The following is a 16998-nucleotide window of genomic DNA, read 5'->3' on the forward strand; positions in this document are numbered from 1 at the left end:
CTCATTTTAAAAACAGAGGGTTGGCCTTTAGCTAAAAAAAGTTTAAAATTTCATCACAACAGGAACTCTGAAAATTATTCCCCTCCTCAGCTTCGCTATTTTGTTCAGTCTCTTATAAAAATGCAAGAACACCTGTAAAAGAAAACTTTGCCCTCCTGGAAGCTGGTGTTTGACCTTTGCAGGGCAGTGAGCTCTTTACTAACAAGTGCAGAATCCAAACATTTTGGATGCATGACTGTTTTTTCCCAGAGCCCCAAAACCATGTCGAGGAGTGACCTCCATCCTCCCGGCTGTCACTGCCCCTGTGGAGGGGGGCTTTGGGGTGGCATCCCTGTACCTGTACATCGAGGGCTGCTTGGCAGCGATGGGTTCGAGCAGATCTGGGTGCTGGGGCAGCTGTTGCTCTGAGCGGTGCCGCCGCCGAGTTGGGTAACCATGGCAACAGCATCACCGCCAGCATCCTCCTCCTCCTCACTCGGCTCTCCTCCTCCTCGGCATCATCAGGAGCAGCAGCAGCAGCAGCAGCCCTGGCAGGAGCCAGAGCCCGGCAGCCGAGGCTGCAGCCAGCTGCTGCCATCCCTTACCTGCACCGGCACCCGGTCAGAGCCCTGGTCCCACTGCTCCCAGGGGGAATAGGGCAGAGGGAGCTGAGGGAGCTGCACTGCAGAAGGACCCCAGACAACCCAGGTAAGAGCTGTGGGGCTGCTCACAAACTCCCCGAGATCGATGTGGTGTGTGCCTGGCGTGTGTTTGCGTGCGAGTGTTGGCTGCGAGTTTTCCGGCTCGCTCCTTCCAACAGCAGTGTGATGACAATTCCAGGCAAGCATGTTTTCCGGCTCATGTTTCCCATCTCTGCCATACTGTCCCTCTCCCTCTCCTCCACCCAGATACGTAAGGAATAATAAATAATATTCTAAAAGGTTAGTAGAAAATGGGATGATGGGGGAGCCCAGTGTGATCAGAGTGGGGAACGGCTGCACTTCCAAAATAAAAGTGGACAGCAGCAGCAGAGCAAAGGTTGACACAGTAATTAATAACCCCTAAAGAAAAAAAATGCGACAGTGCACTTCTGTCTCTGCCCACTCTACAAATAAATCTCATCAAATTCAGCAGAGAGCTGTAAAGAGGAGAGGTGTGTGAATAGTCAAGACTAGAAACCTCACTGTAGTCTACAACTGTCAGATTTACCTTAAGTGTTTTAAAATGGGGAAAATAATGCATTGCAATAACAATTTAATCATACCTGAGAATGTATGTATATATATAATTGTAAAAATATTGCTCTTAAACCTTTACAACTTCTAAGAAGTGAAAAAAAAAAAGAGAAAAAAAGAAAAAAAAGTCTTAGAGATGTGGGTCTAATGGGCAGACAGTCAAAGATGCTGACTTCGTCTGTTGTGAGAAAGCACGTACTGGGTACATTTCAAAAGGTAGGAAGAATAGTTCTAACCCAAAGGCACATGAGGACAGTCCTTGTCATTTCATAAACAGAAGAGGTACAAAGCTGTGGAGTGTCCTTGTGCAGGCAAATAGATGTGGATGAGTGCGTTTGTCTGAGGATCATGAAGGGAGAGAGGATAAGAAGTAAGTTTAAGCCAAGTGGTGAGTGTTTGCTGTGTAATGACTGCAGAGAGTTCCTTCCACGGAAATGTTTTTGTTTGTTTATTTGTTTGTTTTTGTCAGCAGTAAGGAGAAAGAGATCAGCTGCTACTGCTGCTGTCTATCTCCTTCTTTAAACCCCCCTGTTCTACCTCTCTGGTGTCCCTTGTCCTCCCCACATCATCCTTGTCTGTGTGGCTGGAAATGCTGCTGGTTTTACTGATAATAAGCATTTTAATAGAAGGCTTTTGAGCCCATCCCAGGATATGATACAGTTTTAATTCTGCTTCCTAATTATAATGTGGGGACAGTCTAAGTATGACCCAATACAAGTACTGGTAAATTTGTGTGTGTATATATATATATATATATATATATGTATGTATATGTATATACTTGTACATACAGTGAAGGCTAAGAGGTACTTGTCTTTCAAACTGATTTGAAAATCAGAGTGTTTTTTTGGTCCCAGTCTTCTGTTTTGCTACATATCTGCAGGTCCTCCTAAAATCAGCAGGAGCTGGTATATAATTTAAGTTTATAGATATAGAACAGAATACAGAATTGGGCCCATCTTTTCTCTGTGTTTATAAACACCCTCCTCCTCCTGCAAGGTACAGAGCAAGGAATTTGGGTAGTCAGGACCTCATGTCTAGTTCTTATGCAGAAATGTTGTAAAAATTACCTGGGAGTTATGTTCCATCCTGAAGGAAATTGATAGGATGAGGGATAGATAAAAGAAAATATAGGCAAGTATTTGGAATCAGTGCCTTGATTTGCAAAATAATTTCCTTAGGAACTTGACCTTCTCATCACAACAGGTCTTCTCTATAAGGGGCTCTTTGATCCATGTTAATAACAGTGCTCACAGACACCAAGTTTAACTGAAGAGGATGATTTTGGATACTTATATTAATTAAACTAAGGCACTGTAGGGCTATAGTCCTTAAGGACAAGTCTGTGCACATTACATCATGTATTTCTGCATAAGATTTGGTGTTTGCTTCAAACCTAGAGACTATTTAATCTTGAAACTTCTTTGTAATAACAGAGAGGGAATAAAAGTGCCTGTAAAAATGTCTGTAAAAAGAGCACAAACCTGATCATGCTGCTGACACTGAAAGACCAGTAACAGAGCCAAAATCCTGTTTATACGTGTTGCAGAGATGTAAAGTGCATAATCCAGGGGCAGCTCAGTGAGGCACAGAGCAGCGATCCTCTCATCAGCACAAGCAGATGATTGAAGGTCAAAGGGCTTTGGGTATTACACATTAACACCCTGCAAGTATTCCTACACAGTCCTGCTTTGCTACTAGCTGTGAGCAGGTGATTATGGAGAAGCCAGAACTCATATATGGACTTTTGATTACTGTGGGGCTGCGAAAATACTGTTAGAAATGACTCTGGGAAAGGAAAGGGAAGGTTGACATTTTCATGAGCACTGCTTGGCCGTAAAAACTCTCTGTGGAGGACTGTTCATGGAAATTCAGGGCACTGAGGCTGATATCAGTGGAAACAGCAAGCAAACCCCCTCAGATAACCATTTCTTAATGCTCAGTGCCCCCCACCCCCACAGCTCTTTCCCTTGCTTAAACTGGAAAGCTTAGAAGAGATTTTTTCACTTTACCTTATGGCTTTTTATATTATATTATATTAGTTTAGTAATGAAAGGGAACACGGTCTTTCATTTGCTTTGGGCAGGGCTGTTAAGAGCTGCTCTCTTGATGCCCACTTATTGTTCACTAGCACTGTCTTAAGGAAAAAAATCTATCTCATGATATAACTGAGCATCTTTTAAAATCTCGCTCCTTATTTTCATTAGTCACCCACTGTGGCTCTCGGAACTCAGAACAAATGAAGACTTATACCGTAGTTGTTGTTCTGAACTCAGCATTTGCCAACAGGTTGAGGTTGAGGCAGGAATTTTGGAAATGCTGCAGAGAGAGGGTTTTGGTTTTTAGTTTTTTCTTTTCCTTTTTTTTTTTTTTTTTTTTTTAAATAAGGAAGCTGCTATTTTCCAGATCCTGCTCCATAGTACCCTGAGGCAAGAGAAGAGTTGAAGATTAATGTTGTACCTTGCCTTTAGTTTAACAATGCTATTCATTTTATTTTGAGAGTATGTGTAAACTGCTGTTTATTACTCTATCCTATAATCACACTCTGTGATTTTCCCTCTTACAATAGCATGCTTTTTCCTTTTACACTGTCTGGTGATTGGCTAGATTCACTGCTTAATGAGACAGACAGTTAACCATGGAAAAGAAAAGTTTTTCCACCACCCAGGACAAGGGTGAAATCTTTATGTTAGAGACTGGACACTCTCTGCCTGTTTGGTTCCCTTAAAAATATGTAAAAATATGTAGCAAATGCATACAGAAATAACCATATTTTCATCTTCTTAAGGAGTCAGACTGGTCTTAGTAGGTTCTCCTAAAGTCTAAATCATACCCAAGATCATGCAATGTGAACCTTTCTGTGCACTGGGCAGCTGCCCTCATCAGAACTTGGAGAGGTTATAATTCCTCCTAGTCTATTGGCTCAGGGGTAGCACAAGCTTTTGGTCTCTTTGTTTTGCAATCCCTGGGGTCCACCTCCTTCCTTCTCCCCCTGTTGATGAGGCAGATTCTGTCTGTGCTTCCCACAGCAGAGCACTGAGCAAAGTGTGTCCACAAGCATGAGTAGTGCAAGTGTCTCATGTTGTGTGCATTTCTTCTGCTCTGCCCTGTGCCCAGTTTCCTTCCTTCCACACTGGCAGTGCCTGACAGGCTGTAAGAAACTCATGGCCCGTGATGCAGTGTGACCTCTGCAAACACTGCTCTGGGAGATGATGGGCTGGAATTACCCGAGCAGTTGTGGCTGCTGGGCTGATCCCAGCCCTTCTTCTAAGGTCAGCACTGTGACATGCCCGATCTCAACTTGCTTGGAGAGTCAGTGAGAAGCTGGCTTCTTCCAGATCTTCCAAATCCAAGACGATGCAATTTTATTCTCCCTCTAATCTTATTATTAGTGCCTGCAATATTAAGGAATCTGTTATTTAGCAGCTTTATTTCTTCCCCATTTCCCCGGAGCAGACAGAGCATCCAAACAAAGTGTAAAAGGGAGAATGATCTTATTTTCTACACTTAGATGCTGCTAACATCCATGTGCAGTCACACGTCAAAAAAGAATATCTTGGAGGGAGGTGGGTGCTCTCTCTGGTCCTGCTACAAATTTTCCAGAAATTTCATGGCATTTTTACTTTTCTCTTGGGTTCAGATGTGCTTTGGTGTGGTCTCTGTGTGTCTGGAGCCCTCACACCTGAGACCTGGGTATGTTTCAATACTAAGATTATTTTCAGTGGACACAGAAGGACCCACAAAGTTTACTTCCCTTACTGCATATGAGGCACTGTAGGTAGATGCAATACTGACATGCTCTTCATACCTGTTGTGTTTTCTCATGTTTAGGATCATGGAGGTAAGACAAACTAAGCAGTAGTTTGAACTTTTCCCGGTCTATATACTTGTCAAATTCTTGTTTTTGTAGTAGTATATTGGCATATATATTTTGTACAGGTATATCTAGAAGCTATACTCATCATAATTTCCTTTTTTTTTTGTTCTTAGCTATGTGGTGTTGCCATGGATAGGTAAGACCTTATGCATACCATTGGAATTTAGAGGTGAAATTGCAGATATGAAGCAACATGATAATGCATGGCAGTGGTGTGACAATAAATTTATGTTTTTCTTATTTGCGTGGAAATTTCAACCTCTGACCTCTGGTCATGATGTGGCTTTTAAGGATTCACAAAGTGCAGCACAATGATGAATGGGATTTTCTTAATGTAACTTGGCTTGGTAGGGACTGCCTGTGATTTTAAGACCCTGCTGCCACCATTTAGCAGCCTGGGGAGCACCAGGCTCTTTTTTGGTCCAGCTAGTTGAGCAAACAAATTTCTCCTGTTGTATTACTATCCAGATCTGTGTGATTGGGAAGGAATCTGGCTCTGCCAGCATCTTCTAATGTAATTTCTGTTTCTCTCAAGTTGCTAACGTTGCATTTATTTCTGTGGCTGGCAGGCACTGTCCCATTACCTTTTTACGGCCCAAAAGAACATGAGTATTACTTGGAGGATGCAGCTTGAGTGAAATGTTGCTTGTATCTCTGTCAATTTGTCAGCCCATACTGCCAAAACCACTGTGGCAGCAGGAAAAGCAATCCTGTTTTCTGAGAAAGATTTCTTAAAGGACAGAGCAAAAGGACCAGTATTTCCATCCACAGAATCCTAGACAAGTGGGGCGTTTCAGTATGAAAATTTCCATCTCTATTAAATTATCTTGTTCTTTCCACTCATAGCTTCTTATTCTTCTCAGTGGCTTTGACTTGACCTCATTGTGAGCAAATGATGCCTGTAGATGGCGTAACCTCATGTTCTAGCTAAATAGGGCCCTGGCTTATGAGTGTTGGGGTTTTGTGGGTTTTTTTGGTTTGGTTTTGTTTGTTTGTTTGTTTGTTTTCCCATAAAAAAGTCCCCCATTTGTTTTAGAGGTGGTGTGGAAACACGGGGCAACATGCGCTTGTGGAAGATCGTGCCCCCTTGTACTCTGCTTTTCTGGATTTGTGTGAGCTATTCTGGGTTTGTGTGTTTTCTGCAGAGAACTGGGACTCTTAGCTACAGGTGCTGAGCCCATGATGCAGGCTTGCAAGCTGCCAATACCTGTAGCAACTGCTCACCCTCTGTGTGATTGAGTACCTGAGTTCAGCAGGTACTGCCTTACATCTGCACAGCTCCTCTGCGCTATTAGGGCACAACTATCCCACGTCATAAAACACGAGGATCTCTGTGGGACAAGCCAGATGGATTTCATTAGAGCTGAGCAGCCTCTGCTGCTGCAGGTGACTCCTCTTACAGGCGCTTACAGAGTTGACTGCACTGCATAAACCTATTCTACACCACAGAGCAGCACAACCCTATTTATTTTCTTTTACTGCCTGTCTTGGCTTAAAATCCCAGCTGAAAACTTCTCTTTTCTGTCCTTGCCTCATTGTTTTCCCTCTGTTTCACCCCCCTCTTTGCAGCTGTGTTTAGGCTGAGCAGTGTGAGGGTGCAGTTTGCCAGGGTAGGTGTTAGAGGAAATAAAGGCGCATTGTGTGATGTTCTAGAGTGCTTTGCTCTGCAGCCACCCAGCCCTTTCGCCGCTGGAGGTTATGGGATGCTTGCCACTGACCTCAGGATCAGCAGGAGTCATCCCCGTGCACAAAAGTCCTTTCAGAAGGAAAGATAATGCACAAGGCTGAAAAGAGACTGTTGTTTGAGGAAGGTGTGGAAGCCTGAACCCCATCAGTCGAAAAGCTTTTGTTGGCTGCCATGGATGGATCAAAGTCATGCTGCTGTTTTACCCTGGGATGCCATGGCCACCTGAGCATTCCTTTTCTTTGCTTGGGGAACCAAGCAGCAAATTCAGGGGCATTGAGAGACAGAAGAGTGACAAGGCAGAGAGACATTATTTCAGCAAGGCTACTCTTTTCTGAGAGAAGTCCATATCTCTAGGTTGACCCTAAATGGAGATGAATAATAATTCCAGAAGGTTACATGAAAAGCCCTTAGATATGTTCTTTCTTTTGTGGTGGGGAAGGAAGGAATAGATTTTCGATTGCATCCATTCTTTTGGATTGCATCAATTCTTTTGTCTGAAGAAGGAAGAAAGATTATTTGGGGAAAAAAAATAAAAGAACTAGTGAGGAATAATCAGCTGGCTCTCACTAATTTTTAGTTGCACTGTAAATTAGGCCTTGTTTTCTTTAGTTGACTTGCGTTGGTTGTGGGTGACATTAGTGCCTTATTAAACTTGCCGTGCTGAGAAACTCATGGTTATAGTGTAGCTAATAATAATACCCTAATCGAGAAACAGAAGGTGGGATAAGTCAGCACCAGAAATTGGAATGCAGAAATAGTTGTTGCGAGTTGAACTAAAAATACACAACAGCATAACCTTCTTGTCTAGAGCAGCACATGCTGAACACACGTTGGGCCCTGGCAGTGGGGGGAATGGCTTTCCTTTGTTTTTGGCAGCTTCTGGATCAGCAGTGCTCTGTGGTGATCTGCATATGTGAGGACCCAACACCACCTGAGATGCGCAAGGCTCCTCATAGCAAGTTAACCCTTGGCAAGTTAATCATTATCCAGAATCATAAACAGACTATATAGGGTGAAACAGACCGTGTCAGACGACTTGGGAAGCCAGTTGCTCCCAGGGTGGGACTTTGTGATCTTGGAGTTACCCGACAACATGGGAGTGACCTGCAGCAGGGACCGAGATGTAACCATGGCTACTCTGTTCCTCTGCTCCCTGCTCCTGCTTGGGGATAAACAGCAGATGTCAAGATTGCTGCTGAATTACGAGCCTTGGAGTTATCTCTGCACAAGCGTTGTTTGTGCTCAAAAAGATTTATCTAATTTTTTTCTACAGCCTCACAGGGTTTACCCAGCCTCTCAACTTGGGCTTTACGAGGGTGATATTCGGTTTAGTGTGTGCATGTTTTCCTCCATGAGCTTTGTAGTCTCCATGACAATAAGATAAGAGTGGCCCAGATGTCGTGGTGATAGGGGACCCTGAAATAGGTTAGTTAGATGAAATTAGGATACATGTAATGCCAGAATCAGCAGTGCAAACATGGGTATCTGCTGCACTGTCAGATGTTAGATCAAAGGTGAGGAACACCTTGCAGATGAATCGCAGAATCATAGAAACATTTAGGTTGGAAAAGACCTCAACATCATTAAGCCCAACAACTAATCCAGCATTGCCAAGATGAAGAAAAGCGTTCAGTGAAAAGAAGGAGTTGATTGACTGTGTCAGGCACAAGTGATGAGATATTGTCTCCAGATAAATGACACAAACACAACATAGTGCTGAAAGAGTGAAGACAAGAAGCAAGGCCTTAATGCTCTAATTCAAAATCCCTGCATTGTGTGTAATGAAACCCAGCTGTTGTGGGACTCCTTTCCATGCCTGAATACAGAGAGATCTGTAGCTGGGACAGGAATGGGCAAGGATATGGCTGTAGCTGCTTTGGTCTCCACATCTGCAGGCAGGAGGAATACAAGTGATTGCATCAGTGCTCCTGCCTTACTTCCCTTCCCAAAGTCAGGTGCCTGCTAACTGTACAAGCACAGGTGCTTCCCTCAAAGCAGAAAATGCCAGTATATTGTATGAAGAAATGTCAGCTAACAGAACTGGTTTTATAAGATTCAGTCTAGAGGTAAGTCCTTTCCTCAATGCACCTGAGCTTTTGTTGTGACTGCTTTCCTTTTTTGCTGTATTACAGCCAGGAGATCCAAGGACATTGATCTGCTTTGTGTCTCTTCTGAGACTCTTCAGGGTTGTGGGGACCAGCTAGAGACAGACCAGGCAAAGCACAGAGGTTATTGTTCTTGGGATAGGTGCTTCTTGTGTGGGCTTCTCTGGGCTGAGGTTACTCTGAATAAAGGGACCATAGAAATGACAAGCTTGCTTGCCTGTCCTTCTTAGCCAGTCAGATTCTCTCTGGCATTGCTATTGTACTTACTCTTTGATGAAGTGAACAATAAAAAGCCATTTTTGTTCATAGGATAGTTTCATAGGATGATTCCTGTTGGTAGGAATGTCTGTTCCAGTTACCTGCTAAAATCAGGGACACCTGTAGGGTCAGACCAGCTTTCTTAGGGTTTTATGTAGTCCAGCTTTTTACCCATCTATAACTAAAAGTTAGTGGCCTCTGAGATCTTCTGAATTGCCAGGACTAGGGTTAGCAGGAGCTTTAGGGGCATTTATTTTGAGAGAGAGAGACGAGATCTGACAATATGTGTAAAGAGTACATGTCTATAAGGACCTTTGACCTTGGAGATATCCAGAGGAAATTGGCAGACTCTGAGAGGAGAGTGGTGTACAGAGCATGACAGAGGGGAAAATGAACTTATCAAAAGCGTCCTTGGACTGTCAAGGGCAGGTTTATTCCTCAGCATAAATGGCTTCCTCTGGGGACTTGTGGAATATGCGTTGCCAGGGGGAAAGTGCTGACGTTTATAGTGAAATGGGTCTGGCTTGCCCTGTGTCTGTACATGGTAGATGACTGTTCTGGGAGATAATGCCTCAGGTCAGTGATTTAATTATATCTGGTTTGGAGACCTTTTACCATACCTGAGATAACTCAAGGCTTATAGGATGGCGTTTGGAAGAATCATCTGTTCAGCAGCAATAATCACCAATTACTAAGAGAAGATCACCTTACTTAGTCATTTCCTGCTGCTCCCATCTTCCCACCAAAAGCTCTGTTTATAAAAGCTTTGCTTTCAGGACCAGTGCCACTGATAATCAGAAACCTCACATCATAAGAACATTTAAAAAAAGAGTTTGAGGACCAATTATATAAATGTTTCCTCTTTTGTAAAACAGCTTGGGACTTGTAAACATACTGAGTCCACATCTCTCTAAATAATTCATCATGATTAATTATTTAGTTGTGTAAGCTGTATTTTAAGTAAGGAAATATTTTTCCTAATATGAACGAAACTAAGATATTTTAGATAATTTTGAAAAATATATCTGCCATTTCAGTCTTTTGCTTCTGATTGTTTTGCAATTGATTTTTGTCTGGAGTGTGTTCTTCAGGAGTGGCTGATACTGGGTCTGTAGTCGATGTGACTTCCTCAGCACCAAAAATCACAAAACCTTTCAACAGAATAAGGCTTATCAGAAGTCAAGGAATCCACTTCCTGCTGTAGATGTGCAAAGAGCACATTTTAGAATTTAGAATTTTAGAATATTTTTTAATTTTCCAGATGAAGTTGGAGATGGCAACTTCAATCCACTAAATGAAGGTGAATGCTGTTACTGATGGAGTCTTTTGTACAATGCTTTTGCTTTTGAATCTTATTTGTGAGGTTAACTTGAATTTTGTTCCCTTTATATATATATATATATTCGAACAATTTTGTTGCATTTTCTTTTCTCTCTTGTTCCTTCTTCTCCCTCAACAACAGATGATTTTGAAGACAGCATGAATGAAACAAAATGTTGGCATGGTCTAGCTGAATTTCCTGACAAGATAAACATTAAGTTAAATGTGAGACATATGCCTTAGTGTGTGACTGCAATTTTATAGGTTCTTTTATATGTTATGGTTGGCAACAGAATCCCTGTAGCATATTCTGGCTAGAAAGAACAGTATTTCTTAGTTTTAAAACAGAGAAATTATCCAAAATTGGTATAAACCACTGGCTGTACAGTGAGAGTGGTGAAGTGAATCTTGGTTCTAAGTAGTTTCCATTCCAATAAATTTTATAAAAGAAGGTGATTATTCAGCCAACAGTGCATTTAGGATGGGTATGATGGTGTCATCAGAAGTCCTCTTTTCTTCCTTCATCCCCCCTCTGGTGTAACACCGTCCAAAGGTGATGTAGCTCCGTTTGCTCCCAGTGTGGAGTGCAGACTTGTATTGGGTGAGTGTTTCTTCTGATGGTTGCACAAGTACAAAACTGGAGGGATATTGGCTCCAGCTCATCCTGTGAGACATTAGTTTGTGAAGCCAGACCATCAGAGGATGAATGCCATGCCCCTCCCTGGCCCCCTCAACTCTGGGGACCACTCACACAGTCTGGGAATCCTTTGAACTGTAGTGAAATCTGCCCATCCCATCCTCACCTTTTTACACATGGATCTCCATGCAGAAATTCCATTGATAATTCATCTATGGGAATGTTCAGGCCCACGAGTATTTGCATTTTATCTGACATTGTGGTCAGGAGAAGAACTTACTTTTCTTTTATTTTAGTGATCTGCAGGGGAGTCAGCTTCATCCAAAGTAGCTGCCAGCTTTCTTTTTGTGGACAGGGCAGAGAAATAGCTATTTCTAAAGCACTACACAGATAACTTTTTTTAAAATGCCTTCTTTAGGACAGAAGGGTCATGCTCAGACTTTGTCTTCACTGTCTAAACCCTGGACAAATAATTGAGGAACAGCCATTTACGCTGCAGATGTCTGCCATTTTACCAAGTGTATCCAAACTTATTTACTGTCAAAATATGGAACAGAAGATGGATATCCTGAGCTTTATCCCTCTTCTCCAGATATCCTTGTCACTTGTCTTTAGGATTCCTAAGATGTGTGGCATAGTGATGTTTTTTGCAGGAGGGATCATACAGAGGCCTCTTGCCTTTTCCAGTCATGTTTCCAGTCTATTTTTTCACATTCCTCTGTGTGATGCCCCACTTTGGACACCTGGCTGGTTGCTGGTGAAGAAACCCTAGCACTGCCTCACATTACGCATACTAAATGATTTTGGCTCTCAGATATAGCCAGGCAATAAAATGGCACATTTGGCAAAAATGTAGCCTGTTTGGAAAGCGTGTTTGAGCTTAAGGTGCAAAACCTATGAGCCAGCTTGGATAACAGAGGCACTATAACTTCCTTAGCTTGGTGCCCAGCTGCAGCAGGGAATCACTGGGATCCACAGCTGTTGGGTAGGGTGCTTTAGCCCAAGCAGGAGCAGCACCTTTTCCTTGCCCCCCAGAGAGCTGGTTCATAGACAGCATACACACACCTCTGCAGTGGTTCAGAGATGCAGTACCCTTTGTTTGGAAGGAGTAATTTAGTGCTTTGTGTGGGTGCATTTATGGAACATAGAGCTTCTCTTAAAGAAATAGACGTGTTTCTTTCTGGTATTTGCAGATGTTGTGGCTGCACATTAGGAGAAAATAAAAAGACATTTTGGTGGAGGAAATTTCCATTATTTACCAGCAGTTCCTCACAGACAACAGTATTTAGTTGTGAATATCTTATTTGTACTTTAATAGCTTATTCTGTGTGGGGAAAGTAAGGGAGTTAGAAGCTGATTTCCAAAAGGATGAAGTATGTCTGGTACACAGCAAATCAAAAACCTTATGAAAAGAATCATGCCTTATAGCCTAGTTCCTACAATTGGTATTAGAGTGACAGTAAGCCATACTGAGGATGTAAGGATATGAAGTTCTTGAAAAGTGTCCAAAGGAGGACCATGAAGATGGTGAAGGGCCTAGAGAGGAAGTCACATGAGGAGTGGCTGAGATCACTTGGTCTGTTCAGCCTGAGGAAGAGGAGGCTGAGAGGAGACCTCATTGCAGTTACAACTTTCTCGTGAGGGAAAGAGGAGGGGCAGGCACTGATCTCTTCTCTTTGGTGACCAGTGACAGGACCTGAGGGAATGGCCTGAAGCTGTGTCAGGGGAGGTTTAGGTTGGATTTTAGGTAAAAGTTTTTCACCCAGAAGGTGTTTGGGCACTGAACAGGCTCCCCAGGAAAGTGGTCACAGCACAAAGACTGACAGAGTTCAAGAAGTGCTCGGTTAATTCTCTGCACTGGTTTTGGCTGGGGCAGAGTTAACTGTGTTTTGGATTTGTGCTGAACAGAGGGTTGATAATATAGAGATGTTTTTTGTTATTGCTGAGCAGGGCTTAGAGTGAGCCAAGGCCCTTTCTGCTTTTTGTACTGCCACGTTGGCAAGGAAGTTAAGGGTGCTTGGGAGGCTGGGGGAAACACAGCCCGGACAGATCACCCAAACTGACCAAAGGGATATTCCAGACCATATGACAGTATGACATATGACATATGCTCCATATATAAAGCTGGGAGGAAGAAGGAGAAAGGTGAGGACATCTGATGTCCCAAATTGGCAGTGGGACATTTGTCTTCTCAAGTCACCATTATGTGTGATGGGGCTCTGCTTTCCTGGAGATGGCTGAACACCTGCCTGTTCGTGGGAAGCAGTGAGTTGATTCCTTGTTTTTGCTTTGCTTGTGTGCTTGGCTTTTGCTTTCCCTAATAAACTGGTCTTTATCTCAACCCATGAGTTTTCTACTTTTTACCTCTGATTCTCCTGCTGATCCCTCTGGTGGGGGAATGAGTGGGTGGCTGCATGGGGCTTGCTTGCTGGCTGGTGTTAAACCATGACACACTTTCAGGCATAAGGTGTGTGATTCTTGGGGGATGTCCTGTGAAGGACGGTTGGACTGGATGATCCTGGTGGGTCTCTTTCAAATCAGGATATTCTATGATTCTATGCTTTTATGAGGCTTAAACATCATTGTCTCCATCATGAATCCCCTGGACTTTGCCTTTTGTTGCTTTGGAGCCTAAACTTCCAACGTGGTTGCAGATTCATCCTGGCTTGTGCACTGTAAGTCTTTCTGAGTCTGGTTGAAGTCAAGGAGAGCAGCAGTATGATGCCAGAAAAATACCTAAAACCTGGGGTGTTTGGAATTAATAATTAAATTGAAAATCCAGGCAGTAAACTAAGCTCCTGACCCACAGCTGTTGCCACCCATTCCACACACAGACCTGTCACCCTGGATGATGTGTTTAAGATACAGTCAGTGTGTTTTCTCCACCACTGTGCAATGTGGTGGTACCTGGTCTTGCACAACTGCTGTTCACTTGATTTCTGTGCTGCTCTGGTAGGGATCAGTCATAGAATCCTAGAACTGTTTGGGTGGGAATGGACCTTAAAGCTCATGTTGTTCCAACCCCTCTGACATGGGAAGGGACCCTTTCCGCTAGACCAGGTTTCTCAGGATCTGTAGGTCAAGAGGGTGGGTTATCACCAGGAAACCTAACCTATTCTTTTAAACATTTTTTTCCTCTCCAGTCTGTAGCACTGGAACTGTTGAGGCTGAATACAAACTCCTTGCTTTTAATTTTAAGAGGAATATTTGTCCTATTTTGTTTATGAATCTTTGTCAAGTCTCAACAAATCTAATATAAGACCCAAATCAGTGTTGAATAAATCCTTTTTTTTTCCAGATCATCAATTTAATGATCAAAAAAGTAATAAAAATGGTAGAAAATGCAGAATTATTACACTTAGGGGTGACTTGTGGCAACTTGACAAAGCTGTATGAAAGAAGATGAAATTCTCTGTTGATGAATACAGAGTAATCTACAATGGAAAGAATTAACTCAAATGATTCATAGCTCTTGCCAGCTTAAAAATAAGTCTCACCATCTCAGAGAAGATTTTTCAGAAAACCTTTCTATGTATATGATTACCTCTGAAAATAAAATTCTCTGTGAGTAAATATAAGATTTGGTACATAAGAACTGGGAAGAAGGTTATTTATGAATAGATGAATTAATCATGTTTTTTTTATTTTTCAAACCATTAAATATTTGGCAATTAAAATGTATTTTCACTTAAAATAATGTCAACCTGTGGGAAGTATTGATCTAGATTTTTTCTTTTTAGGGAAAAATGTGGAAATTAAGGGATCCCATTTAACTGTTCAGTTTATTTAGTTTTGAGATGCCTTTTTTAATGTCAAATTGCAATTGTTTTAGAGAAAGAAGCTATTCAAACAAAAAAAAAAAAAAACAACAAAAAAACCAACAAAACAACAACCTAAATGAAAAGCGTTGATTCACTGAGACGCAGTGCTTCTGATCCATCAAAATATTTTTATTTCTGTCAAAAAATTTTGTGGGAAATATAGGGCTTTCATTTTGAGTCTGAACACAAACACCTGCCCACTCACAGTCAGAAGATTCCTTGCTATAGGTCCCATGGGTGTGCTCTCCAAAACATTTCAATGTCTTACCAGCAGTGTGGCATCCCCTAAACTGACGCATTTTAATTTGGTCATTGTCTCCTACGGCTCCATTTCACAAGTAGGAGGCTTCCAAAGCAGGTGACCAGAATTCATACTGATTTCTGTGCTCTGGATTTGAGTAAAATGGATATGTTATTTCATCTCAGAATCAAGGAAATCTCTTAGCTGAAAGGTGAGGTATTTATGTTCTCATCTCCTATGAATTTAATGGAAAAAGTTCCCACTGGATGGGAAAGGTTTTAACTCCTGGTTTTGATATCAACAAGGTGGTCATATGCCAAGCTGGGTGCAGTAGTGCCCTGAACTAACTGTTGAGTACCTAGAATAATGGAAGGTGAAATAATTTATAATTGTGAAAGTCAAAGGCATTACATTGTATGTAGATTCAAAACCACTTTTAAGCCATGATGCTTGCAAAAAATCAAAACAAAATGAACTAAACCAAAACAACCCCCCCAATACAAAAAAAACCCAAAAAACAACAATAACAACAAAAACCCAAACACAGCACAACAAAAACTTAACAAGAAAAAAAAAGGACGCAAATTTAAAGAAAGAAAATGGGAAAGGGGAGAAAAGTACTACTAATTATTATAACCAATGAAAAAATTTCCTGCTACAGGATGAGAGGATGAGTTTAAAATCTCCCAGGTGCTCACAAAGAGGCTGAGAAAATAGAAAGATTCCCATCAGGTTCATTTTTGCATCAAACAGTATCTGAGGGAAATTATCATCAAACACATTGGGATATACATTTTTTAACATTTCATTATGACAGAATAGCTGAGTTTGGGAGAGATGTCACAAGTTCATTCAGCCTAACATTTTGTTGGAAAGGGAGCCGAGATGAGATCATCTCACAGCCTGTCCAGTCACATCTAGAAAACTCACAGAGATGGGGACTCCACCATGACCCTGTGGAGGTTGTTCCAGTGAATGATTGTTCTCACTGTAAAAACTGTTTTTCTTACACAGGCGTGAAACCTCTTCTGGTGTAAATTGAACCCATTGCCCTTTGCTTTCTCCTCCTGAAGACATAGTCTGTCCTCTTTGTAGTCCCCCTTTAATACAGTGATGAGAGATGCTCTGAGTCTTCTCCTCTCCAGGGATAGGAGACCTTCAGTCAGAAGAGATCTCCTTTGATCATTCCTCAGAAGTCAGGTCATAGCACTCGTTTGGACCTTCTCCAGGCTCTCTGTGTCTTTCTTGAACTGTGGGGACCAGAACTGGACACAACACTCCAGCTGTGCCTGACAAGCACTGAGTAGAGAAGATCACATCTCTGTCTCTGCTGGCAATGTCCCTGCAGATGCACCCCAGGATCCAATTTGCCTTTGTTGCTGCAGGGGGACACTGCTGATTCCTGTGTAGTTGGTTGTCCACCAGGACCCCCAGCTCCCTTCCAGCAAGGCTGGACACACAGGCCTGTACTGGGCCCTTTGTTATGTCATTGCAGGGACAGGACCTTGCACTTGCCTTTGTTAAGCTTCATACAGCTGCTGTTGCCCCCAGCTCCTCAGAGTTCCAGACTGTCCAGGTCCCTCTGTGAGATGTCTCTCCCATCTGTTGTGTCCACCTCAACACCATCTTGGAGTCATCAGCAAACCTGGTGAGGGTTCAGGCAAACTGATCATCCAGGTCATTTATGAAGATGATGAGCAGTGTGGGGCCCAGTATTAATCCCTGGAGGACCTCACTCGTCACAAGCTGCCAGCCTGAATAGAAACCATTGATTACCACCCTCTGAGTGCAGCCTTTTAGCCAGTTTCCTACCAATCTTGCAGACTACCTATCCAATC

The 16998-nt window shown here is 42.4% G+C and overlaps 1 protein-coding gene across 5 annotated transcripts in view; it reads left to right on the forward strand.

The window, feature by feature from the left end:
• Positions 1–16998, forward strand: part of FAM135B (family with sequence similarity 135 member B) — a 216488-nt gene that overhangs the window by 9655 nt on the left and 189835 nt on the right. For 3 of the 5 annotated variants that reach the window (XM_050324921.1, XM_050324923.1, XM_050324933.1), the window contains exon 1: positions 484–687. The exons of 1 other annotated variant lie outside the window; for it this stretch is intronic. The gene's annotated coding sequence lies outside the window, so the exon portion shown is untranslated. Of the gene's footprint in view, positions 1–481; positions 688–16998 lie in introns of those variants that run through there. One more of the 5 variants, XM_050324903.1, reaches the window with a different exon arrangement.

Source organism: Myiozetetes cayanensis, unplaced genomic scaffold, assembly GCF_022539395.1.
Source record: "Myiozetetes cayanensis isolate MyiCay16 unplaced genomic scaffold, myiCay2020 scf1, whole genome shotgun sequence".
NCBI classification, from domain to species: domain Eukaryota; kingdom Metazoa; phylum Chordata; class Aves; order Passeriformes; family Tyrannidae; genus Myiozetetes; species Myiozetetes cayanensis.